Here is a 26,864-nt window from a genome sequence, read left to right on the forward strand (position 1 = left end):
AGCACGGTCCCAAAGCCTCTGAGCCGAGGCAGCTGGATACTGGGGAAAGGGATACTGAAGAAGCAGCCTTTAGGCCTACATGAAGCCAAAATGCCTTGGATGCACCTTACCGCAATGCCTACCAGGTGTATACAGTGTAACATTTCCACTTGCACTACTTATTTGGATTCCTGCTACACTGCTCCAAGGAAAGAGGAGCAAGCATTATCATCTGCATTTATAATGTTGCAGCTCCAGGCCCAGAGAAGCCAAGTGATTTGCCTAATTCCATGCAGTCACTTAGTGGCAGAACCAAGCCTAGAATGCAGGGTTTTTCACATGTCAGCCCTATGTACTTTCTCCCAGGCTGACTCACGAACCCAAGGAAAGTAGAACACCAGAAAAAAGGAGAGTGGAAGAGGGGGTACCTCACATTTAGTGACTACCTTTCATTCCAAAGAGCAGTAATTTAGATGTGAATGAATGATACGTTATGAATTATATCTTTTAGGAAAATACACATGTCAATAACAGAAAGAGATGCAACAAATAGAAAAGTATAACATGGGGTAAACGTTCAGAAGAAGTGTGGAGTCATAAGTATTGTATGACAATTTTTGTTATTCAAAACACTAGTTATTGGGACTTCCCTGGTGGCGCAGTGGTTAAGAATCCGCCTGCCAAGACAGGGGACACAGGTTCGAGCCCTGGTCCGGGAAGATCCCACATGCCGCAGAGCAACTAAGCCCCTGTACCACAAGTACTGAGTCTGCGCTCTAGAGTCCGTGAGCCACAACTACTGAGCCCGCGTGCCACAACTACTGAAGCCTGCGTGCTCTAGGGCCCGTGCTCCACAACAGAGAGAAGCCACCGCAATGAGAAGCCCACACACCGCAACAAAGAGTAGCCCCCGCTCGCCGCAACTAGAGAAACCCTGTGCACAGCAACGAAGACCCAACACAGCCAAAAATAAATAAATAAATAAATTTATTTTTTTTAAAAAAAAAGCCAGTTATTGAGAATATGATCAGAAGTAAACAGTAAAGCACTCAAGAATCCAAATTTTACACTACAAAATTCAGGTACAGAAGTTTATACCTGAAAAAACATTCCCTCAGCTTTTCATCTGGTTATTTACTTGTATTTTTTACTTATTTATTCTTGCTTTACACACCCTATTAACCATCTTGATTATTTCAGCCCCTGTACAAAATCAATTTAAAAATAAAAAATTAGAAAGTGATAGGGCTCCTACTAGGTATACTTATGGTAATAACAGCTGATATGCAGACAATGAAGAAGAAAGCCACATACAAGTAAAAATAAATTTTAAGCTGAAAAACTGGTAAAGAATACACAGACATAGAAGTATGGTGCCAAAAGCCCTATACCCAACATAGCAAAAATTATATTCATTCATGATTATGCCCTGAGTCTTTATGGAAAAGCTAAACTATGATTGGTATCCTGTCACATTTTTAAGAAAATGAGAAAGCATTCACTTTGGAAAGATGATTGGCAGATCAGCTCAGAATAAAAATGGTCTGAGATGTATAAAGCGATAAAATCTGAAAAATTCTCTTAGCAGGAATTTCTTACTGTCCCAAAATGGGGATCTTTTAGAAGAATCTTTAGAGGAGTGGTTCTCAAACTTTAGCATGATCAGAATCACCTGGAGGACTTGTTAAACTCAGGAGATTGTTCATCTCATTTAATCTTTAAAACAATCCTGGGCCATTATTATTCCCATATTCCAAAGGGGAGAACCACATTTCAGAGAGGTTAACTAACTCGCCCAAGGTCATACACCAAAGGCTGCTGATTCCATGGTTTGGGGTAGTACCCCAAACGCCAGTCACGAGTTTCCAGGTGATGCTGATGGTGGCAGCCCACAGATCACACTCTGAGGACCACTGCTTTAGAGGCTAACCAGGGGAAGTAGCCATAATAGACAGAAGGGGACCAATAACAGATGCAAAAACAAGTGAATGGGAAAGGCCAGATTCTTTTTCATAACCGCCCCAAAAGGAGAGACACTCCTGTGGGCTCCCATCACTCTGGACCCAGAGGGGACCAGCGGTGAAGCTGGCAGGCTGAATGCCAAACCAGTACATGATGCAAAGTAATTCTTTCCTTATCCAAGCCTTGGAGCTAGGATCTTTAGAAGAGCCCCCGTGGGTCTATCTCACTCCCTCTTCAAGCTTCTCATCTAAGGCTCTTCCTGGGAGAAAATATCCTGGTTCTGAGCAGGATACCAAGGCCCTTCTCCAGCATTAGGGGTATGCGGTATAACTCCCCAGGTGAGAGCTGCCAGCCAATGCTGTCACAGGCACAGCCCCGCAGGAGCCTATCAAATCCTGACACATGGAACGTGTTGACATTGGTAATCTCATAAAAATGGATTTGCCCTTTGCTCAAAAGCTTTCAGTAAAGACTGTTTCTTAAAGACAGAAGGTAAAAGCAGATGCTGGAGGGCCAGCGCTCTCCTTCAAGGTTCCCTTGGGGGACAGGGGGCCCTGGCTCACCTTCCTCCTGCTTCTTCAGGGTCTGAGCACAGGTCACGGGGCTTACTCAAGGGGGCTGGGGGTACTCATCACTGTGAATTTTCTCTCTAGTACAGAGCCTAGGCTGAGGACTGTGGCTAAGCGAGTAGAAGTGGGAGCTGTAAGAATATTTACTGAGCACTTACTGCATGCCAGGCCCAGCTGTAAGGGTTTTACCTATATCATCCCATTTCATTCACAACAACCCTGCACTACTACTATCCTCATAGGTGAAGTAACCTGCCCAGTGGCACACATTCTTAAAGCCGGTGATTAAAAGCCTTACACCACCTGGCCTATAGTGCAGAATCCTGGGGTCCTCCCCTCATGCCTGGCTATCCCTTCTGAGTCTCCTTTGCTGGACCCCCATCATCTCCTTGTTCTTTAATCCAAGTTGGACAAACTTGTCTGTAAAAAGATAAATTCTCTTGGTTTGGCGGGCTGTACGCCTTTGTCACAACTATTCAACTCCACCATTACAGCTCAAAAGCAGCCATAGACAATGGATAAAGGAATGCAAATAGCTGTATTCCAATAAAATTTTATTTACTAACAGAGACAACAATCCAGCTGCTGTCTGCCATCCCCTGCTCTAAACAACAGGTCCCCCAGGCCTTCCTCTGGATCAGCCCTTTCGACCTTTTTATTATCTACACTCAAATCTTTGTGTCTCCATCCAGTCTCAGGCCTCTAAATAATATGTTTATGCTAATGACTCCCAAATTCTGAACTCCAACCCAGACTTCCCCCTAAACTCCTATCTTACACGTCCAACCGCCTATTTCACTTCTCCCCTTGGATATTTCAGGCACTGAAACTCGACAAGGCCATAGCTCAATCCCTAATTTCAACCCTCCTCCCAAACCTGCTTCTCTCTCAGGTTTCCCGTCTCAGTGAGTAACAAGTCATCACACCAGGGGCTCAGGTCATAAACCTTGATGTTTTTGATGTCAACTTTGCCCCTTCTCTCAACAAGTCCTATCAGGCTTACCTTCAAAATACATGCGGAATCAGACCTCTTCTCCCACCTCTTTCACCACTAACACCGTGGTCCAAGCCACCATCATCACTAATCTAGATTATGACAATAGTTCTCTAACCAATCTCCTTCTGCCCCCTCCCTCTCTTATCCCCTAAATGTCCATTCTCCACATGCAGCGAGAGTGATCAGCTAGTGATAGCATATCTCACTGCTCAAATCTGCCCATGGCTCCATCTCATTCCCAGACCCACCCTGTTATCTGGCCCCTTTAGAGCTCTGACCTCATCTCTGCTCTCAGCCTCCTTCCCTCTGTCCCAGCCACACAGGTCCCTTCCTGTGCCTCCAAACTGCCAAGCACATCCCCACCTCAGCGCCTTTGCACTGGCCGTTTCCTCTGCCTGACAGCACCTCCCCTGGTATCCTTCTGGCTCACTCTCTAACATCCTCAGGAATGAGCTCAAGGACAACTTCAACATAAGTCCTTTCCTGAACTTCAAACAAATTAATCACCCCCCCCCCATTCCCCTTACCCTGTCTTACTTTTCTCCATAGCACTTATCACCACCTCATCATATATTTATTATTTTCCTTTTTGTCTCTCTTCCCCACACAGAATGTCAGCCCCACGAGGACTGGGGCTTTGTCTGTTTTGCTACTGCTGGAATTCCTGAACCTGGAGCAATGCCTGGTATGGATTCGGCATTCAGCATTCTTTACAATAAACAAACGAGCATACTAAAAACAATACAAAGAATTATCATCTCACTTAATTCTGCAACCACTCTCCCGTAAGGCAGGGCATCCTAATGATGAAGAAGCTGAGGCACAGAGGCAGAATGACTGGCTGAAAGTAACACAGATCACAGATGAGCCGGCACTAGGACATGGTCCTTCTGATTGAAGGTCTGGCCAGCCTCCCATACAGAATATAAAACACATAAATTTCTCCCAGTGAATGCTTCCAGGGAAAAGGAGGTTATGTTATGAGATTACTTTTGTATCTTACCAGATGACTCCCAAAGCAATGCTTATCAAGTTACTCACCAGCACCTGTCCACAACACAAAGAATGAGAGTACCTGCCATTGATTCTGGTTGAGAACTGGAGACATGAGCAGAGCTAGCGGGAAGCTGGTTGAAAAAGAAGCAAGTACGGCATATATTTGATTCCCACCTTCTTCCTTTAGAGCAGTGATTTTCAGCCTTTTGGACTATAGCCTTCCTAGGACATCTAAAGATCTGGAGGACCACCACAGGAGAGAAGTCAAATTTTAGGACCAATGACAGAAAAAATATTGATGACAAAATGCTGATGTAAATTCAGTATCACTTTTACGTGGATTTTTATTTGATCAATCCCAACAGCATCTACAAACATCTGGGAAAAAATACTACACACAACATACAGACAGCCCACAGATGAAACATCATCTGCTTCTCTGAGAGGAAGTGTGGTTTAGTGATTAGGAGCGGGCTCTGGAGGCAGATGGCAAGGACTTGAACCATGACTTTACCTCCTAATAGTAGAGAGACCTGAGACAGCTCACTTCACCATTTTGGGTCTCAGTTTTCTCATCAATAAGGAGATTAAAATGTTACTGGCTTCACTGGGTCACTGAATTGAATGAGTAAATACATGAAAGTTCCTAGAACCGTGCCTGGCACATGAGAAATGTTCAATCAGTGGTAACTGTACTATTTGAGGCAGACAGTGTGCTATGTTTGGAAGGGTCCAGAGTCCACTTGCTGTCATCTCCCAGCCCCAGGGGAGTCCAAAGCCCCCAGTGCAGGAACCGCTGCCCTACAGCACTGACTTTCAACAAGCGAGGCACGGAGGAGAATGGCAGTCAGGTGCAGCTTTAAAAGCACCCCAGGAGGGGCTTCCCTGGTGGTGCAGTGGTTGAGAATCCACCTGCCAAAGCAGGGGACATGGGTTCGATCCCTGGTCTGGGAAGATCCCACATGCTGCGGAGCAACTAAGCCCATGAGCCACAACTACTGAGCCTGAGCTCTAGAGCCCGTGAGCCACAACTACTGAGCCCGCGTGCCACAACTACTAAAGCCCACGTGCCTAGAGCCCATGCTCCACAACAAGAGAAGCCACTGCAATGAGAAGCCCACGCACCGTGAGAGTAGTCCCCGCTCACCACAACTAGAGAAAGCCTGCGCGCAGCAACGAAGACCCAACGCAGCCAAAAATAAATTAATTAAATACATAAAATTAAAAAAAAAAAAAAAAGCACCCTGGGACATGCCGTCACTCACCACCAGTATCTTGGTCCAGGAGAGTTTTCAAGGCACCATACAGAAATAACCAGAACCAACTTTACTTCATTTCTAGTTTCTGCAGACTGATTTCTAGCACTGTGCTCATTAAGAACCAATTCTATTATAACAAAACAATGGTAGCTGTGCTCTGAGGGTTCTTATAAAGGGATTTTGCATCTGTTTGTAACCAGTAAAAATTTTACTAGTACATTCAATAAGTTGAGAGCTTAAGACTCCACTTCAGGGAGAACTGGAATACTTTTTTAAGTGCATTGGGATTTTTCATTATAAATAAATTTTTCATTATTAATATAGGATCATTATTAAAAGGAAATGTAAAAAGAAGAAAATAATTATCCACAGTTTTCCCTCCCCCATCCCACAACTCTATTAAAATTCTGGTGAACTTCAGGAGGAGTAAATCTTGACTCCATATTCTGTCTTGTCATCTTTCTGAGAACACCATGTCTCTGGATCTATGTGGGAAGTGGTCTCCCAAGCTTTGATGAGTCTCCTTGGTGGCCCTGGGTGGGCCCCAGAGATGACAGGAAGGGAAAGTGTTTCCCTGTGTGGATGCTTGTATTCCAGAGGCCTTGATCAGAACCACAGGGTGCCTTGCAGGAGGGTAAGCAGTGGGGTTTATGCAACATTTCCAGCCAGTCCCACATGTGAAGGCAAAATGGGGTGGTATGCACATATGCAGACATGTCTGTGTACACCTGGAAAATTTCTAGAAGGAACTACATGAAATTGATAATGGTTGTTACCTCTACAGAAGAGAACTGAGTGTCTGGGATAAATGAGACCTTCTCTGCAGTGCATTTATTTTCATTTATTTATTTAACAAACACTTATATAGCGCTTCCTAGACCATCTATTATATCATGTGTATTATTCTCCTGATAATAAGCATTTAAAAAGAGATACTGTCTGATGATAAGATAAAGAATCAGCAGAGATGCTTCTCATTCATCTAAGCAGTAATGGGGAGGGGGCTGTGGTGGGGAGGGGAGCACACCATAAAACTACAGACATGCTTTTAAAATGCAGTGTAAGCTGACTGGCAGCTGCTCAAGACCTCCCAAGCTCCCTAAACTCCAGATCTCCAAAATCCGGAAGATCCTGATATCCTGAAGTGTCTCTCTCAAGCCCTTCAGATGGGAGTAGCCATGGGCTCATCCACAAACACCCTGAACTTATCCCTCACTGCCAGGGAGACGCTTGTTTTCTTTACTCCAGCCCTACAGAAAATGGACATAAGAACATCAAGCAGGATGCTGTGGAAATTAATAAACACTTTCTGGAGGACAGATACTGGACCAAAGAAAGGTACAAACAGACTTTAATGAAGAGATACGAACGCTGAGACCTTTGAAGCCCTACCAGGGTTCGTCCTAGGCTGGGGCTGAGCTCAGGTGCAAGCAAAGTATACACTGTAACATGTGTGCGTGCCTTTGAAGTTGATTCCTGCTCTTTCTCTTCAGTTCCTCCTGCTCTGGAGTAACGAGGCCCCCAGTAAGCTATCATGTGGGGTACAGCGTCTAGCCAATTGTACACTCTCAGAGTACATGTGTGCATGATGAAATCACTGCAACACCAGAGAGCAGAAGAAGAAATGTTAACAACAGTGTCCCTATCTCCAGAGAAGAAAACAGATGCTCAGGCAGGAAAAACATTTAAGAATATTAAAAGATAGAAGAGTATTTTTATTGATATAAACCTGTAGAGGAGAAGTTAAGAGCAAGGCCAGTTAGTCCAACTTAGTATTAGATCAATAGTTTATGCCACATAGTAAGTTTGTGATCTCGGTCACGTAGTTCTCTAAGCCTGTTTCTTTAACTATAAAAATGGGGGTGGGACTTGCCTGGTGGCGTAGTGGTGAAGAATCCATCTGCCAATGCAGGGGACGCAGGTTTGATCCCTGGTCCAGGAAGATCCCACATGCCGCGGAGCAACTAAGCCCGTGCGCCACAACTACTGAGCCTGTGCTCTAGAGCCCGCGAGGGGGAGCCCCGTGCCACAACTACTGAAGCCCCCGCGCCTAGAGCCTGTGCTCCACAACAAGGGAAGCCACCGCAATCAGAGGCCCGTGCATGGTAACAAAGAGTAGCCCCCGCTCGTCACAACTAGAGAAAGCCCGCGTGCAGCAACAAAGACCCAACATAGCCAAAAATAAATAAAATAATTTTTTTTAATTTTAAAAAATAAATAAAAAAATAAAAATGGGGTAAAATAGCTAATCCATAGGATCAAATGAAAAATGTATGCGAGTCACCTACTTTAATGGAGTACCTGGCAGACAGCAGATGCCTATCCACATTGGCCAGTATTGCTGTGTTTGTAGAGGAGCCTGTGGCAGGGGTGTCATGGTAACAGGTTGAGGATAAGCAGAACTCTCTCCCTTCTCGAGGAACAAGGATGTAAGCATTCCAATGTACCACAGATCAGGTACCTCCAACCCAAGAGGAATAAACAGCCCTTCGCGACCCTCAGACCTGACCTGGCCCCAAGGTGGGGCTACTTTCTTCTGTACAGTTATCAAACTCTCTAACATAAGCCACGTATATGGTGGGTGGGATTCAAGGAAGGACTTGGGCAGAAGGGCACTGTTTGAGAGTCATTTCCACAAACATTTTCCATCGTCACACGTCCGACGGGTCTGGGCTGGCTGCTAAGGGCAGCCCGAGGGTGGATAAATCCTGACCTGCTCCAAATTGGGAATAGGGTCGCATGTGTGCAGGACACTGAACTGAATGCCAGCGGTGAGGGAGCGAGGGGGAGGGGAATGACACACGAGGTAGTTCTTCCACTGAAAGGAGCTCACAGTTGAAGTGGAGATAATGTCCCAGAGGAACCAACTAAAGAACATTTCAGAGAGGAGTGAGTCCACAGCTATGAATGAGCATGGCATCAATGGAGGGCGAGTGCTGAGCAGCAGTGGGAGAGGGTTAAGTGGAGGCTAGTCCTGAAACCTGGTGCTTAAAGAGACTGGCAGCCCCTGAGTTCAGGCTGCTAATTGCAGTCGGGGTGGGCCAGCTGGTGCAGGTGCATTTCAGCAGTTGTCAAGGTGTCCCCACCTCCCGACACTCATCACGGGCTCCTGAGGTCCCAAAGGCTCCCTTGTTCCTTCCATGGGGCAGGAGCAGCTCAGAAATTACAGGGAAATATTAAAGGCTAAGGTGCGGCTTCCAGTCCAACAGGGGTATGGCAGTTAATAAATGTAACAGCAACAACAATCAGCATTCAAAGACCACTTACCATGGGCTTCCCTGGTGGCGCAGTGGTTGAGAATCTGCCTGCCAAGGGGACAGGGGTTCGCGCCCTGGTCTGGGAAGATCCCACATGTCGCGGAGCAACTAGGCCCGTGAGCCACAACTACTGAGCCTGCGCGTCTGGAGCCTGTGCTCCGCAACAAGAGAGGCCACGACAGTGAGAGGCCCGCGCACCGCGATGAAGAGTGGCCCCCACTTGCCGCAACCAGAGAAAGCCCTCGCACAGAAACGAAGACCCAACATAGCCAAAAATAAATTAATTAATTAATTTAAAAAAAAAAAAGGACCACTTACCATACACCAGGCATGGTTTTCAATACTTTCTCAGTATTAACTTATTTAAGGCTCCCCAAAAGCCTATGATATCGATACTATTATTGTAACATTACCATAATTTTTCATAAGAAGAAACAGGCATAGAGAGGTTAATTAAGAAGCTGGGATGACTTTGAAGAACTTTTTCATAAACGTGCACTGCTATCATTCAAATGCCTTCTCATGCCCCACACTACTTATTTTCCAACCAGAGCTGCAGGTTACAGTGCAAACAGGCTGTGAGACTTAACCAAAGGAAACAATTTAGATGAGCTTTCATGCTCCTACCTTGGTCTCATCAGCACTCTCTTCTAGAGATTTGAGATAATGGAGCACAGACACTGTGGCGCCACCGTGTTGACCTTGAGCAGGGTGATGAGGTGCCCCACCACTGGTTCCCTCCTTGTACTGCCAAGTGCCTCCAGCTCATCTCCTTGACCTTTGCCTCTATCACTTCCTGTTTTACTCAACCCCCCCACCTGCCCCCCACAAGTATCTTAATCACACATTGATTAGTAGCCATGTGGACCTCACCGTGGTCTTAAACACTTTATAACAGTTAAATCTGAGTTTGAACACAGGTTGGAAATGAGGCTACTGATTTTCTTAGCAAGAGAAGTGAAGTAGAGAAGACTGTACTTCACCCTAAGGGACATATTAACTGAATCTGTTTTATCAAAATCTATTCAGTTTTAGTAGCATGCTTGTTTAAACTGGCTCTAACCGAACACTTTCCATCAAGAAGCAGCCAACAACTATCTTAGGTACCTCCAAGATACTCCTAAGTAAGGCACATTAGCAGATGGAGCCCAGGTGCATATGTGCATGCCACAGGAGCGTGTGTGGGGGTACATGTGGGATTGGGGGCTAACAGTGACAACTGTATTATGCTTGAATCCTAGTATAAACAAGCATGGGTCGCTGGAGTCCATCTAGACACAGAATACCTAGACCCTCACTGACTGGCTGGAATCCCCACCTGAAGTCTACAACAGGCTTGCAAAATCTCAGCTTCCAGGGCAGTCTTTCTCCGCAAGCCAACTGGCACAAAGAAAAACCAACACCGTGGAAGCACTAGGAAAGAGAACCTATAGGTGCTTATTTTTTAGGAGCTTGGATTCTTCCTCCTATTGCTTGGTGAAGAAGCCTCAGATCCCAGTCTCTTTGTCCCTACTGGTTTGTGTCCATTTCTGAGTATTTGCACCCTCTGTGATCCAAGAAGGCTTACAGAAAGCCCTAAGTGGATAAAACGTACTAATTTAGCAACAGTGACATGTTTCCAGGCCCCACATGCCTCAATTTAACATCTGGCTTTGGCTCAGAACAATACACTCAAGACACCAACATCTCTTCGGTATTCTCCAAGCCAAGGGCTCCTCAAAGTATGTTTCTCTCTTCTTCATCACCACAATAATATTCGACCCAATCCTTACTCTCAGAGGAATAAATAACTAAAGCTTTCTTTTTCTTTTTCTTTTTGGATAGCCTAGAGACAGAGCTTGGATGAAAGGGAAATAAGACAAAGGGCAAGCAGAAAACAAATCAAAGACTCATTTCCGAGCAGACCAACCCATCAGTTCCATGGACAGAGGCCCAGGCCCTGGTCTCCTAACCAACCTCCAGTTTTTCAGAATCACTCTAGTGAAGGTAAGCTCCAGGGAAAAACACTCCATCACCCACCTTAATTGGCTCACAGCAAGAAATTTAATCAATCTAACCAACTGAGATGTCCCTAAAAAGCTTATCTGATTCTACTCTAAATCTGCAGAGCTTACCTTTTGTATATGATAAATAATTAATATAATTGCATAGACTCCATGTGATACCTGTGATAAATTATGTGCTCAGAATTCGAGATGTATCTGCTTGGGAGCCTTAATGTGATTTAACTGATAAAGTCCACTATTCACCTGAATCATCTGTCAAATTTTGAAGCCAGAATAATTTATGCACCCAGACATATGTATTGAACATATGCATACAACATTCACATAGCTGGTTTAGATGACTCAATCACTTAAAAAATATTCTTACTTTCCCTGTGAACCCACAAAATGCAAAGCACTCTTGCAAAAACCAAACCAAACTGCCCATGCTGCTTGGAAACAAACAAACAAACAAAAGTCAGCTGGGCCCCAGAGTTCATGTTGTGGTATTGTCTCAAGGGAGCGTTAAAACAGGAATCAGCAGAACTGGGCTGCAATTACAGTGTGCTATTATTTATCTTTAGGACAGGAGGCAAGTCATTTAACTCCTGTGACGTTCAGTTGCTATACACAATGTTGAAGTTTTTTTTAATTCACCCATAATTCCTCTACACGGAGATATACTAAAACATTAACAGTGGTTAATTGCTTCCAGACTTTTCTGCAGGCAAATTTTTATCTACATCCATGTCTTCAACCACACACATACCCATATTAATAGCTATCTTCTTGGAACAAAATTGTATAAAAAACAAGATTGAATTCTTAGCTTTTTTCTGGCCCTAAAAAACTCTGAGATTCTGGGAATAAAGAGGACTAACAATTGCCCTGCTGCTTGGTGTAGGTGGCAGAGACATGTAGTAAATGCCTGCTGACTCAGAATGGTTGGGGAAAGGGCTCTTATGGATCACTGAATATTCCAGATAGGTGACAGGTGGTCAGCACAGGTGCAAGGTAAAGTGGGCGGGAGACCGGATGAAGAGGAGGAGTAGACCAGAGACTAGGGCAGCTCTGGGGTCACTCTGCAGGGAAAGAATCAGCACAAAGAGAAAATGTGCAGCCCAGAGGACAGGGAGAGATGCCAATCAAAACAGCTACGATGGAAAGTCATAAATCACTCCCAGAGTCAGCAAGAGTAAAGAGAACTGGGAAACTGCAAAGTCTCTTACACCGTTACTGGGGTTGGTTCAGGCTTGCCGGAGAGCAATTTGGAAACATCCATCACAAGCTTTAAAAATAAGGATGCCTTTCGACCCCACAGGGGAAACTGCAAATTTGGCCCCAATTTTTCACCCTTCCTGAATCCATGACTTTGCCATGTAACTCTGCAGTACCCTGCAACTGTTTTGCCCCTTGATGCTGGGCTCTGTCATATGACTTACTTTGTCATGTCCATACATGTGATATAAGCAGAAACGTGAAAAGCATGTGGAAGAATGAGCTTGCTGTGTCTCTGCCAATGACATGAGAACAGGTTTGGGCCAGCCTGCTGGAGAATGAGAAGCAATGGAATAGAGCAGCAGTCCCCAACCTTTTTGGCACCTGGGCCCGGTTTTATGGAAGACAATTTTTCCACGGATGGGGCGGGAGGACGGGGAGTGTTCAGGCAGTAATGCAAGTGGATGGGGGAGATGATTCAGGCGGTAATGCGAGCGATGGTTCAGGTGGTAATCTGAGCGATGGGGAGCAGCAGATGAAGTTTCACTCACTCACCCACCGCTCACCTCCTGCTGTGCGGCCCGGTTCCTAACAGGCCTCGGACTGGTGCCGGTCCATGGTCTGAGGGTTGGGGACCCCGGAATAGAGCCAAGTTCCCCCAGTCACCGGGCCCCAGACAGCCTAGATCAGCCAACAGCCAGCCAACTGATGCCTAGGCATGAGAGCAGGCCCAGCCAAGATCAACAGAGCCAGCTAGTGGACCCCCAGCTGACCCCAGTCTTGTGAATAATGCTTACTGTTTGTGCCACAGAAGTTCTGTTTTGCAGCATTACTGTAGCAACAGATAACTAATATTTCCATCAGCTCCGTATCTAAGAATTTGTCGAAAATAAATCACCATAGATATGTACAAAGATTTGGCTACATATATGCTCATCACAACACTGTTTATAATATCAAAAATACAGAAACTATTTACATGACAATAATAGGGATTAGTTAATCATATCATGCTCCATCTGTACAATGAAATACCACCCAGCCACGCTGTAGAAAAGCAGTAAGATGAAAAAGAATATTTACTATGCACTAAGTTGATCATCAAACTATATATAGAATGATCTTGTACTTGTAAATATGTATAATTAGGAAAAAAAAGACTGAAGCATAAACACCAAAATATTAGTAGTTATTTTGTCTGGGTGGTGTGCTTGTGGGAGATTTTTATATTCCTGATTTAGTTTATATGCCATTTCTACAGTCAACATGTATATCTTTAGAAATTCTTTTTAAAGTACTGTTGAAAATTAAGAAGAAAGACCTCAGCAGACAAGGGCACTAGCGTTGTTCATGGAAACGTGAGTGACGAATGGAGACGGATAACTATGGACTGATACCAATCAGAAGCCAATGCCACAAAGATGGGAGGGCACAGGAAGAGACAAATGCTAGCAGAGAAGGTCTGAGCAGGGTGAGAGCTGCTCTTTCACCTGACTCTCTCCATTTCCTCCTTTTAAATTTGGGATGGGGAAAAAAAAGGACAGCTGCATTATTAATGCATTAATTATGATAATAGTCTGTGTGCGACTAATACATGTCAAACCATCTTCATGCCAAATTGAAAACTGACATTTTTACTTCATGAATATTGCTCCATCAGTGACATTTATGTACGTTCCCAATCTTGCAACAGTGAATGTCAGGTCAACTATCAAGCATTTGCTTTCTTTCTACTTTATTTCCTATTTTAAAGCAGTAAGCTGTCACTGTTAATTGTGATGCAAAGTCAGATTGCACTCAGAGAATCTGACACCACTTGCTTCCTGAACATCTTGCTTTGGCCCCTGGAAAACTACACTGCACCAGGGCTGCCTGTCTACCCTTGTCTTCTTTATCCTACTTAAACTTTAAATCACCACCAGAACCCTGGCCTGCCCTATCTCTATTTTTTGTTTCATTTTTCTTCAGAGCACTCATCATCATCCAGAATATGGTATATTTACTTACTTTGTTGATTGCCTATCACTCTCTATTATAAGTTCTCCAAGGGTGGGAATTTTTGTTTTATCCACTGCTATATTCCCAACAGCTAGAATAATCCTCACACATAATTGGTGTTCAACAAATATTTGTTGAATGAAAGAATCACTTTGCATGAATGGACTTCTCAGAGTCCCCAGAGGTGAAGTGTTCTAGCCAAAGAGTTTATCCCATTTAAACCATACAATGATTTTTTGAATCCCAACTTATTAGTGACCTACAGGACGATCCATTACAAAACAGACTTTTCAAAAAGCTGCATCATTCAAGCACTCATTTTTCATCTCCCATTTCATATGTACTCTTGAAAACTCTCGACTGCACTCCCCTGCCCCTGCCATGTGTCTACTGTACTACTATCCCATAATCACTCATTGATCACCAATTTTCAACCACCATGTTTCCTGGAAATTTTCACCAACCTACATCTACATAGTTCCTAAAACAATCAACAAGCATTTATTCATAATCCACAATGTGTTCATCACATCACATATCACTAAGGAGGAACAAAGGAGAAAAAGCATAGCCCCTGATAGCAGAAATGTAAACTTTAGTTGGAAAAAGGAAAACTTTGGATGTGATGTCATGTGGAACTGCTGCTGTAACTTCAAACCTGCTATGCCCCAAACTGAACTTACTATATATCTGCCAAACTTTCCTCCCTAGCATTTTCCCATGAAAATGGCATGTGGTCAATAACATTAATTAATAAAAGCAGGAGTCATTATTATGTAATAAATAACATTTTATAGATGGTCACACTGATTAAAACCACAGCAATCACAAAAAAGAGAAATCGTGATTTTTTAGCAATAAGGAAATCAAAATGAAAATGAAAAGTATTTTGTATGTTTAGGAAATAAAGACGACGTGTGTGTATCTGTGTGTGTAAAGGTTCACTGAATTCGATGAATAAACCTAAACAGTTACTAAGCACCTAAGGTTGAAGGAATTGAGAAGCAATTAGGAAAGGAGATGAAACAGGCTGGGCCACGACATGCCTAGCACTGTGCCAGAAGTTACTGAAGACACATAGAAAAAGGAGACATTCCCTTGCTGCCCCTTCCCCATGTCTGGGAAGCTACATGGCATCATTTCTACTATTTCAAGAAAGAATATTCTTCCTCTCAAAGGGATATCAGATTTTTTTAAATTAACCTACAGTTATTTACTGTAAAGAACCTTCCTTTATACTAAAGAATGTCTTTCTTACATTTTGGAGCTAAAATGTCCCTTTCTTTTATGATACAATGGTAAAAACAGCTGGTGAAACTTTTCAAAAAAATGATCCTTAGTTGACAATATCATGTTGGTCATCATGATTAATTTTAAAATGTGATTTTGAAACCAAAAGTCAGACCATCACCACTCTAGGCTACCTTCCACCACCAACAGTGGAATTGTGACCACAGGAAAAGGAAGATATATCCTATATCTTAGGGTATATGGGTGTGGATGTACCTGTCACCAAGTCCTGATATATTACATCGTTACATGTGGAGAGGGAAACTAACAGCATCCAAAGAGCAAACATGCTCTTCAGGAAGATTAAAAGTCTCCAGGATCTAAAATAACCATGGAAAGCTCCTGGTTTGGTCTGATCCAAGGGAAGGTTTGGTTTCAGATCTAGATGCAGAGGAGAGCCAATCATGGCACTAGGAACTGAACACACCAGAGATGTCCCTGTGTAGCCAGCCAAGGCCTTGGCATCTTGATACATTAAAGGGGAGCAGCCTCTCTAGACCAGGCTCCCTGGTGGCCATGAGAAGCCAGCGTCCTTTCGGATGTGTGGCTCTCTGACATACAAAGGAGCAAGCACCAGAGAGGGGGAGAGGGAAGGTGAGCCTAGAACTGAAAAGACAGAACGAGAGAAGCGACAGGAAAGCCGTGCACTCAGGCAGCTCAGCATCGTGTCAGCAGAAACACCAGATGTGAACTGTAATTACTTTTTCCACCTAACTCTGTTCGTGTTTTACAAACCAGTACTGACACTTGAACAAAGAGCTTTGAAAAACCAGGCAGGAGCTAGGTATGTAAATAGCCGGCACTTTGGAGCTACCCATCACCATCTTTTAAAGAGTGGAGAAGACGGTGGTGGCAGTTTCCCAATCGACACACGGCAAGGAGCAAGTGCATAGCTCTGGCAGTGTACGCATCCACTCAGCATAGGGAACATTTAATTGTGAACCCTTCAACTCACTGGCAGGTGATAACTCAGGGGGGTTACTTATAAGCGAGAGGCAAGAAGAGAGAAGGTTTAGAAAAGCAGCCAAGAACACACCCTGTTCTAGTACAGACTCCACATGGGTTCACTGGGGCCCTTGAGGAAATCTCAAGACCAATACATGCATGCTCTCTGCGTTGTGTCATTGTGTGTGTTTGTGTAAGATCATGTGAGATTTTTCCCTCCATACTTCCACCCCTTTTCGACACCAAAATCAAAAGAAATGGTATTCTTAAACAACTATCAATGTCTAACATCTAGTAAATGCTCAATGTTTGTTGAGCTGAAAAGATCTGAAATGGAGACGGCCGTAGCCAAGCTATACTCCAAACACAACTCTATTCAATAAATTTTATCTTGCCTCTTCACCCATTTGGGGGTATCTAACTTGACAACAAAATGACTACTTATCCCCAAAAGGCAACTAATGCTGCACACAAAACCAAAAATTCATTTTTGTCTTCTAAGTTCAAAGATAAAATCAGGCCTCCAATCATCAGATTTGGTCAAATTTACCTCCTAAACGTTTCTTTCTCTCTCTCCATCCTCACTTCCTCAGATAATTGCCTCCATATTCGTCTCCCTGCCTTGTCACCTGTCCTACAATCCATGCTCCAGATGGTGGTCAGTTATTTTTAAAATAGTTTGTGATATGCCACTTCACTGCTCCAAACACCACCACTGGCTCGGCGTCATTTACGAGGTGAAGTAGAAATGGATTTGATGAAAGAACCTGAGAACCGTACATGGAAGATGAGCAGAGATGCCAGGAGGCTGCCACAGCAGCAAGGATGCTGGCCCAGGAACAGCCTGATGGGGCCCCGTGCTGCTGGCACTGTGCCCCTGATGGGCTGCGGCCCCCTCCTGGCCATCACCAGAGTAGGTTCTTCCTCCCACCCACTAAGCCTGGCTCGCACGGTTTTCTGAGGCTGGGGAAAGTGAAACTAGCCTTTGGAGCTTCAGTAACAGAATGGGGGTCCCAGCTCCCTTTCAGACTCACACCGGCAAACTCCTCGTACACAGAAAGGGGACTCAACTACTAGGCAGCCTCAAAACATCACAAATACAATCATTCATCAAATTGTAAGCTACTCTTTGCCCACCTATCTCTCAGAACACGGTAAGCACAAACAGGATGCACTCCCACGCAGCTCTGTTCCTGAGCCCTCAACACAGCTCTTGACCAGACGCAGAGAAACAAAGACCCCACTGTCTCTTTTTGCCAGGGTTCTGTAAGATGGAAGACTGTCCAGATGCTGCTGCAGGACTGCTTAGCCACCCAGACTTGCATAACGAACTTAAATTTAGTGCTAGAACCTAGAACCAGAATTAACCTGACAGAATTCCCTGTATTTCCTATCTGAGCTTCACAGTGAACCACAAAAAGCTCTAAAGCTTAAAAAATAACTCCAAGTGGTTAGAATGGCTCCAAGAAAAATCATGCCGCCTTGTACAGCATCCGCTGTGTGCCAGGTATTCTACATACGGTAGGTAACGTTTTATGTTCATAAACACTGTTACGGACCGAATGTCTGTATCCCTCCAAAATTTATATTTTGAAACCCCAAACTACAACGTGATAATAGTAGGAGGTGGGGTCTTTGAAAGGTAATGAGGTCATGAGAGTGAGCCCTCATGAATAGGATTCCTTATAAGAAACACAAGAGGAATGATTTTTCTCTTGGCCACGTGAGGACACCCAATCTGCGAGCACCTTGATGTTGGACTTCCCAGCCTCCAGAAATGTGAGAAATAAACATTAACTGTCTAAGCCACCGAGTCCATGGTATGCTGTCATACATCCTGGATGAACTAAGACAAACCCTTTGAAATAGGTCCTATGCCCATTGTCAGATGAGGAAACGGAGAATGGGATCTCGTCCTCCAGGCCAGTGCTACTGAAAGTGTGGTCCCTGGATGTCAGCATCTCCTGAGAAACTGTTAGAATTGCAAAGTCATAGGTCCCACTTCAGACCTGCTGAATCGGAATCTCGGAAGGAGGGGCCCAGTAACCTACAGTTTAACAAGTTCTGCCGACACCCACTAAAGCTTGAGAACCACTACTCCATAGCAGTGTTTCCAGAAGTGTGGTATGATTTCCCTTGAGGGTATGACACACTTGTCACATGGATGAACTTCTTAAAAATATAGCTGTTACATATTCATTTTAATATGGATTGGGTAAAAATCCTGGCTTACACATTAAACCCATGATTTCACAGACATACTGCTTAAGAAGATGCCAAATCTCCTTAAGGCAAACAAGAGCATCAGTATAAAGAAAACCAATACAGTTGTAGAAAGTTACAGTAAATTCGGTGAAGCTGATAAATAAATTACTAAAGTCTAGGGTACACTTCATACCCCCAGTCCCAGCTGTAAACCAGCGATAAGAACGTGAGCCCCACCTCTAACTGAGCTTCTTTCAGGATCCACTACCCTTTCTAAAATCTCTTCTACCTGATACCCAAACTTAACCTTAGAACCTTTGTCCATGGCTTTCAACCTTAGTCAAAATCAAGACAGAGGAGTTTGTGGCTCTATCTCATCTGATAGGATGAGAGCCTAGAACCCCAAATGAAAGGCACAGGGAGAAGGAATGACTACAGAAGTGGACAGGGGCTCAGAGCTGGGAAGCTGCAGGAAACAAAGCCTGCCATCTGCTCCAATGACTGGTCCCAGTGTCGCCTGCCACGCATCACCGGGCACTACTGGCAAAAGGACCTGCAGGTTGGCAAGGTTAAAATGGGAAGGGGCAGTCAGAGCTGACATCATCATTTTTCTACTACTGATAATAATGCTTACTTACTATTATTATTATTATTTATAATAAAGCCATTTAAACCCCATTCAATAAGAGGTTTAACAAGCTCATTAAGAACAGGAAACCTATTTCCTACCTGGCACTGTTTATGCACATCACTAAGAGACACTCGGTAGCTAGGGGAGCCCCATTAACTCTAACCAAGAGTCTTGGCAGGAGGTCCTGGTTGGAAAATAAATCCCTCAAGTAGAATTACTGTGTGGTCAGTGAGGTCACAGCTCCTGTCTGGCTAGGCTGTACTCTAGGCTGAAGATCCACAGATGCACCAGGATCACTCTACAGTTATGCTGGAGACAAGAATCCTCCTGTCCCTCTACCTTCTGAAGCCAACTGGGCACAGCGTTACCAGCACAGCTGGCTCTGGGGACAGCTGAGAAGTGATAAAGGCCATTCATCACCTACCTTCCTATGCACTCCTCCCCCATAATGGGCCCTATTCTCCACTCTCATCTGGCTCTTCCTGCTCTTTTTCTGCCTCCTGGACACTCAGAACGCCCATTCTCTGATGGCTCCTTTTCAGCCAAGAGACCACCTCTGGACCCACCCTTCTGCAGCCCCCTCAAGACTCAACTTCCCTCTGTCACCTTCCCTTAAGAAAGGACTGTGTCTAGCTAACTCAGTAAGCAAAGCTACCCACAGTGTTTAAGGCCACCCATAGTGGGAAACCTCAATATCACAATGTCTGACTTAGGTAAGAAGAAGCCAGGGGTCACCATCCCAAGGGATGCACCTCTTGAACAGGGAACTCGAAGGATCCAAAGCAATGAATCCCTAAGAGTTGGATTCCAAAGTCTAGTGCCCAGCTGAGACCACTCAGGAAACGCCGTGGTGCAAGGGATTTTCTGATGCTTCCTGCCCTCCCTCCAAGCCTGATCGCACAGTAACCACAGACTGGACCGGCTCTGCATTGAGGCTGGTTTCCTGGTACAGAGTTCAGCGCTTCCCACCCCAGTGACGCTTTCTCCCCAGCAGAGGGCAGCAGCCGTCAGAGGCCGGGGCTACTGGTGCGCAGCCATCTCAGAAGCAGGTCTGGTAAAATGGGAGGAAAGAGAAGCAGGGGAAGAGGCAGCATGGGGGCGTGGAGGGAGCACGGAGCGCTGGCTACCCCATCACTGTGGAGTCTGGTTTTCCAGCCAATGCTCCCCACAGCCCAGTGCTTTTTGGCGAGTCTGTCTCACCCTGAATGGCCAGTTTGGAAGGCTCTGGGTTATTAATCTGGCCCAGCAAACACCAGCACACTTAAACCTCTTAGCTTTCCCTTACTCAGCAGCTGATGCCACATGGAAAACTCGAAGAAAAAGGAAAGGAGAAAAAAAAGTCCCACCGCATTTGAGTCAGAAGTAGTTCTGCTTCCACAGCAGATATTTTCTACATTCCACTGGATTCCTTTTACGGCAGCGACATTTACATGAAAACAGGGCCTAGGATGGCAGACTCCCTGGGTCTAAAGTCACTGTTCGTCCTTGCTGGGCTGCCGCCAGAGCCAGCGGCAGCGTGAGATCAGGCAGCGGCATCCGGTTTTCAGAGCATCCTTTTGGAGGAAGCAGGCTGAGCACAGGCTCCCAGGATTACTTTGGAGGGACGAGTATGATTGGGAAGCTGGATAAAACAGATGAACCAAGAAACTGAAAAGTCTTCACAGAGGCAGAACTTTCAGTGAGTGGAGCAAAATCAGAGTGTTCTGAAATGTGTAAGGGGTAGAAGTGTGTGGAAATCCAAAGTGTTCGAGGCATGCCCAGGTCAAATGTTTGCCGCACACTTAGCCTCTACCTGTGGCTGCTAAACTTTCAGATGTGACTGCTAGGCTATAATCCTTTTTCCAGCATTCATCTACCTGTGGATCAGCGTTCAGGCCCTACCGAATACCAGATTCCTCAGCTGGTCTACAATTGCGCAAGGAGACCTAGTGCAGAGCACCGTACGTAGCAAGCCTCCAGTAAATATTAGCTGAAGGTTAGAAGATGCTGCCAGGCTGATTCCTGACATTCATATAGTCTTTTATGATGTCCAAAATATTTTTACATTTATTATCACATTGGCACCTCCCAGCAACCCCATAAGGTAGACAGCAATTATTAAATCCATTTTATGGATGGGGAAATTGAGGCATAGAGAGATTGACTAGTAAATGACAGAGACAAAACTGATACTTGTGTGAGATTCTACTCCAGTCTGCTATGGACTTAAATTTGATATTCTAATCCCCTTCACTCTATTGATTAAGATCCCTTGATTATCAAAGCACTGGATGTAGCAGACCTCGGACACTATGAAAACTCTTCAATTAAATGATCAGTTTCATGGATCAGGCTGGGACAAGAGCCTTTAGCTCTGAAGAATCTAAGTAGCATACCTATGTGTATAGGGGAAACAGTAAAATGAAAGGCCTTGTTTTAGGCACATTTATGATTTCCAAACTGAGTAGACTGGCATCAAAAGGCAGGCTTCTTAGGATCGTGGCTTTCATTTACTCCTTGATGTGACCACTTAGTCAAGGAATATTAACTGAACACCTTCTATGTTCAGGGAACTATCCTGGACCCCGAAGGTGTAAGAAATAAGCACAAGGCAAAGTTATCCGTCCCTGTAAGGCACTTACAATTTAATTGGGTAGACAACATATGGACATTCAAAATAGCATAAAACAGTACCTGCCAAGTGCCAAATGAGCAGTGATGATAAGGAACACTTTAAAAGTTTGTAAAGTGGGGGAGGGCAGCAGTGAATGCTAAGGAGGTCAGAGAAGGCTTAACGGAAGAAGTGGGACCCACTTTGTTCTCGTAAGTATGGGCGGGAATCAGATGTATGGAGAGGAGATCTAGTGGAAGGATCCCCAACATGCGGGAGAAGAGTGACTAAGAACCCCCTACTACACCACGTGCCAAGCACTGTGCTCGGCCTGCACGAGGTCTGGATGGAGGAGTGTGCAAAACCTACCAGCGAGGCAATGAAAACAGCAGCCCAGTGAACAAGGGGACAGAAGGACCAGGAAGAGGCGGGTGAGAAATGCAGACCAGACAGAAGGACCTTCAATACCAAGTCAAGGAACTGAGACTGGATTCTAAGCGGCGGAAACATGTAATGCACAAGCTTCTCAACTATATGCCTCCTGGGGTTGAGGGTGTGCCACTGAGAGCTGAAAGTGCCCAGAGGTAAGGAGTAGGCAATGGCCCCTGGCAAATCACTAGAGAAACAGTGATTCTGATTTTATGCAAACATGCCTCAAAATGAAAGAAGGAACAGGCAGCGGGTGAAGTAGGAGCCCAGTTGTCTCTTGATAGAAGGAATTTGAGGAGACATTCATGAACCTCCAATGAAGAAAACGTGGGAGGCTGCTCTTACAGAGCCAGACTTTGCAACCTTCACACTAAGGCAGGCATGGGAGGAGGGGGACAAAAGAGGGCGGAGACAAAAGACGTTCAATTAGCCAGTTAACTGGCATCAAACCCAGAATTCGCCTCTTCTCTCCATTATTACTGTGTTTTATTATTATTATAAGGGAGAAACTGCTATTCACTAGGCCTTTTTTTTCTCCCTAAGTATTTAAAATGCTGCTGTAACAGTAAATATCACCTCCGGCGTATTTGTCCTGGGAGAAAAGAGTGTGATTTGGAATACCTAATTGAAATGTGCTACAGGAGATAAGGCGGCTGCAGAGACTGACATTTAAAGGTAGGAAACACCATGGAAGACATGAAATATTACTGCTGCTGCCTCAAAGGCAAAAGCCACTTTCATAGAATAGAAACATCCTCTGGCTCTACCTCCCCTTCCTGGCCCCCCCATGGCCCTGCTCCCTACATCCTCTGCTATGCGATTCTGCTTTCAGTACCCCACCCTGCTGGCATTGGGAATGCTGAGGGACAGGTAAAAAAGAATATCATTCCAGTCCTCTTTTGCTCTTACATACCCATCTCAAAATCCTAGGTCTTATTTCTTGATAAGGCTTTTACATGGAGGTGGACAGGCCAGACAAAAAAAAAGAAAGAAAAACATCTGTCAGGACATCTCAACAGGTCTCATTAAAACACTGCTTTATGGGCTTCCCTGGTGGCGCAGTGGTTGACTGCCTGCCAATGCAGGGGACACGGGTTCGAGCCCTGGTCTGGGAAGATCCCACATGCCGTGGAGGAGCTGGGCCCGTGAGCCACAATTACTGAGCCTGCGCGTCTGGAGCCTGTGCTCCGCAACAAGAGAGGCCACGATAGTGAGAGGCCTGAGCACCGTGATGAAAAGTGGCCCCCGCTTGCCACAACTAGAGAAAGCCCAGAAACGAAGACCCAACACAGCCATAAATGAATAAATAAATAAACATTTAAAAAAAAAAAAAAACACTGCTTTATGCCACTATGCAAGAAACATGGTAAGATACTAAAGGTTATCTGTGCTTAACGGCCAGCAAGCCCTGTCCATTACTAACTGGGATATTGTTACTTCTCAAAGGATGAATCTAGCTAGACAAGGGTTAATTCACCGCTCATTCTCTTCACCTAAGATCCAGAATAGGACGGTTTGCCAACCAACAATCAGACCTAGTGCAATTCATATTAACCACATTTTCATCCAAGCTGTTTCCATCATGTCTTTATCCACCTAAGTAGCTGGTCTCCAGGCCCCCAATGAACCATGACTTAAAGTATTTAAGCCCTTGTATAATCCCCTCACCTTGAATATGAGCTGGCCCTGGGACTCGCTTTTGATCTACAGAATATGATGGAAGTGGCATGGAGTGACTCCTGAAGCTAGGTCATAAGAAGTCTTGTAGTTTCCATCTGGCTTTCTGAGAATGTTTGTTCTTAGGATCTCTCCCCTGGGAACCCAACCACCCTGCTGTGAGAAGCCTAGATCACATGGAGAGGTCACGTGTAGGTTCTCTCCCGCTGAGTTCTCTCATCAACTGCTAGGAATGTATGTGAATAAAATACCTTTGATGTCCCAGCTGATCAAGACACCAGATGATTGCAGGCCTGGGTGGTATCGCAGAGTAGAAAAACCCTCAACTGATCACAGTCAAGCCACGGAACGGTGATACAGAATAAAAACCCTGTTGTTTAAGTCCACTAAGTTTTAGAGCAATTTGTTTTGTCACAATAATCAGAGCAGAAATGATTTAAGAAGTGGGGTGCTGCCAAAACAAGCACCTAAAACATTTAGCATTAGCCTTGGAAGCAGGCAAGAAGCAGAGACTGAAGGGCCTCCAGAAGTACGGGAGGAAATTTGTTATTGGAGGCTGGAGGAAACATGATAAGCATTATGAAGTGGCAGGAAGTTTAGCCACACTGTCACCTGCAGTAACATGAAAACTGAAAAAATACTCCCCGAACTGGTGGAACTGGCTAAGGAAATTTCCAGGCAGACTATCAAAAGTGCTAACTAGTTTCTTTTATTTCTTTATGACAAGGTACAAATAGAGATGAGCTAAGGAAGGAATTGTTACATTTTCAAACAGAATTTAGAGGAAATATGGAGGAGTCAGGACTTAAAGTGTTTGAAAATAGAAGTATTTTTTATCCCCAGTCTTTCCAACCAGCAAATCTTTCTAAAAATAAGAAATAGCGAGATCTCGTCAGCCTCTGGGCCACCAGGTTCATGTGGAGGCTCCCAGGCGCCCGCGCCGCGCTTCGTGGGGTCCGCACGGCGGTGGAGCGGCACAGCCGGGCCGAGGCGGCGACTGAGACCGCGGCAGGCGCGATGGAGCGCGCTGTGGTGCGCTGTGTGCCCTCGGAGCCTAAGCTAAGTCTGTCGTTCGCGCTGGCCGACGGCAGCCACAAGAACATGCAGCGCGACCAGAGCGAGCCGCTGGGGCGGGCCCTCAGCCGGATCGCTACCAATGCCCTCAAAGGCCACGCGAAGGCGGCTGCCGCCAAGAAGAGCAGGAAGAACCGGCCAAACGCAAGCGGCGGCGTGTCCTGTGCGGGGCCTGGGCCCGAGCCGGCTGCAGCCTGCGAACCCGTGGTGAAGCTGTACTACCGGGAGGAGGCAGTGGCGAAGACGTGCTCAATGTGGACGCCTGGCAGGACGGTGCGGTGCTGCAGATCGGCGATGTCAAGTACAAGGTGGAGCGCAACCCTCCCGCCTTCACCGAGCTGCAGTTGCCGCGCTACATCATGGCCGGCTTCCCGGTGTGCCCCAAGCTCGGCGTCGAATTTGGGGATCCCGCCGGCTCCCTCTTCCGCTGGTACAAGGAAACCAAACCCGGAGCGGCGGAACCTGAGGGCGGAGGCCCCTCATCGTTGTCTCCCTCTTCGCCCTCTCCTGGTTGGACTGAGACGGATGTGGACGAGCGCGTCTACACCCCGTCCAATGCCGACATCGGGCTACGGCTCAAACTTCATTGTACCCCAGGCAATGGGCAGCGCTTCGGGCCAAGCCGGGAGTTGGAAAGTGTGTGTCCAGTGGAGGCCGGGCCCGGCACCTGCACCTTTGACCACCGGCATCTGTACACCAAGAAGGTGACGGACGACGCTCTCATCCGCACTGTCTCCTACAACATCCTGGCCGACACATACGCCCAGACTGAGTTTTTGCGGACGGTCCTGTACCCGTACTGTGCCCCTTACGCCCTGGAACTGGACTACCGCCAGAACCTTATCCAAAAGGAACTCACGGGCTACAATGCTGACCTCATCTGTTTGCAGGAAGTTGACCGCAACTTGTTTACAGACAGCTTGGTGCCGGCCCTGGAGGCCTTTGGGCTGGAGGGCGTGTTTCGAATCAAGCAGCACGAAGGCCTGGCCACTTTCTACCGGAAGTCCAAGTTCAGCCTCCTTAGCCAGCATGACATTCCTTTCCATGAAGCCCTGCAGTCTGACCCACTTCACAAAGAACTGCTGGAGAAACTGGCTTTGTACCCATCAGCGCAGGAGAGGGTGCTCCAGAGGTCTTCTGTACTTCAGGTTTCTGTTCTTCAGTCTACAAAGGACTCTTCTAAAAAGATATGTGTTGCTAATACCCATCTCTACTGGCACCCCAAAGGTGGGTACATTCGTCTCATTCAAATGGCAATAGCCTTGGCTCACATTAGACACGTCTCTTGTGATCTGTATCCCAGCATACCAGTTATATTTTGTGGGGACTTTAATAGTACCCCATCAATAGGAATGTATCACTTTGTCATCAGTGGCAATATTCCAGAGGATCATGAAGACTGGACTTCCAGTGGGGAAGAGGAACGATGCAACATGTCTCTTACCCATTTCTTCAAACTGAAAAGTGCTTGTGGTGAACCTGCTTACACAAATTACGTTGGTGGCTTTCATGGATGTCTGGATTACATTTTCATTGACTTAAATGGTTTAGAGGTTGAACAGGTGATTCCATTACCTACTCATGAAGAAGTTACCACCCACCAGGCCTTACCTAGTGTTTCCCATCCCTCTGATCACTTAGCACTTGTATGTGATTTAAAATGGAAATAGATTTGTGTCTGATGGAATTTAAATCTGCTTTAGTAGGAAATTTAATATGAATCAAAGCTATGTGTAACCTTCAAAGAGGAAAACTAGGCACTAAGGTAAAATATTACCATACTATAAAAAAAAAAAAAAAAGA

The 26,864-nt window shown here is 45.4% G+C and overlaps 1 protein-coding gene and 1 pseudogene across 18 annotated transcripts in view; one reads left to right on the forward strand and one right to left on the reverse strand.

Moving 5' to 3' along the window:
* The window catches only part of NRXN3 (neurexin 3), a 1,723,243-nt gene that overhangs the window by 1,255,675 nt on the left and 440,704 nt on the right, over window positions 1-26,864 (reverse strand). The gene's annotated exons all lie outside the window — the stretch shown is intronic.
* LOC309625328 (2',5'-phosphodiesterase 12 pseudogene) lies at window positions 24,878-26,837 on the forward strand (annotated as a pseudogene). Its single transcript has one exon. The product of its transcript is annotated as a 2',5'-phosphodiesterase 12 pseudogene (transcript).

The sequence above is a fragment of the Balaenoptera borealis genome (genome assembly GCF_965194805.1).
Source record: "Balaenoptera borealis genome assembly, chromosome: 3".
Lineage (NCBI taxonomy): Eukaryota > Metazoa > Chordata > Mammalia > Artiodactyla > Balaenopteridae > Balaenoptera > Balaenoptera borealis.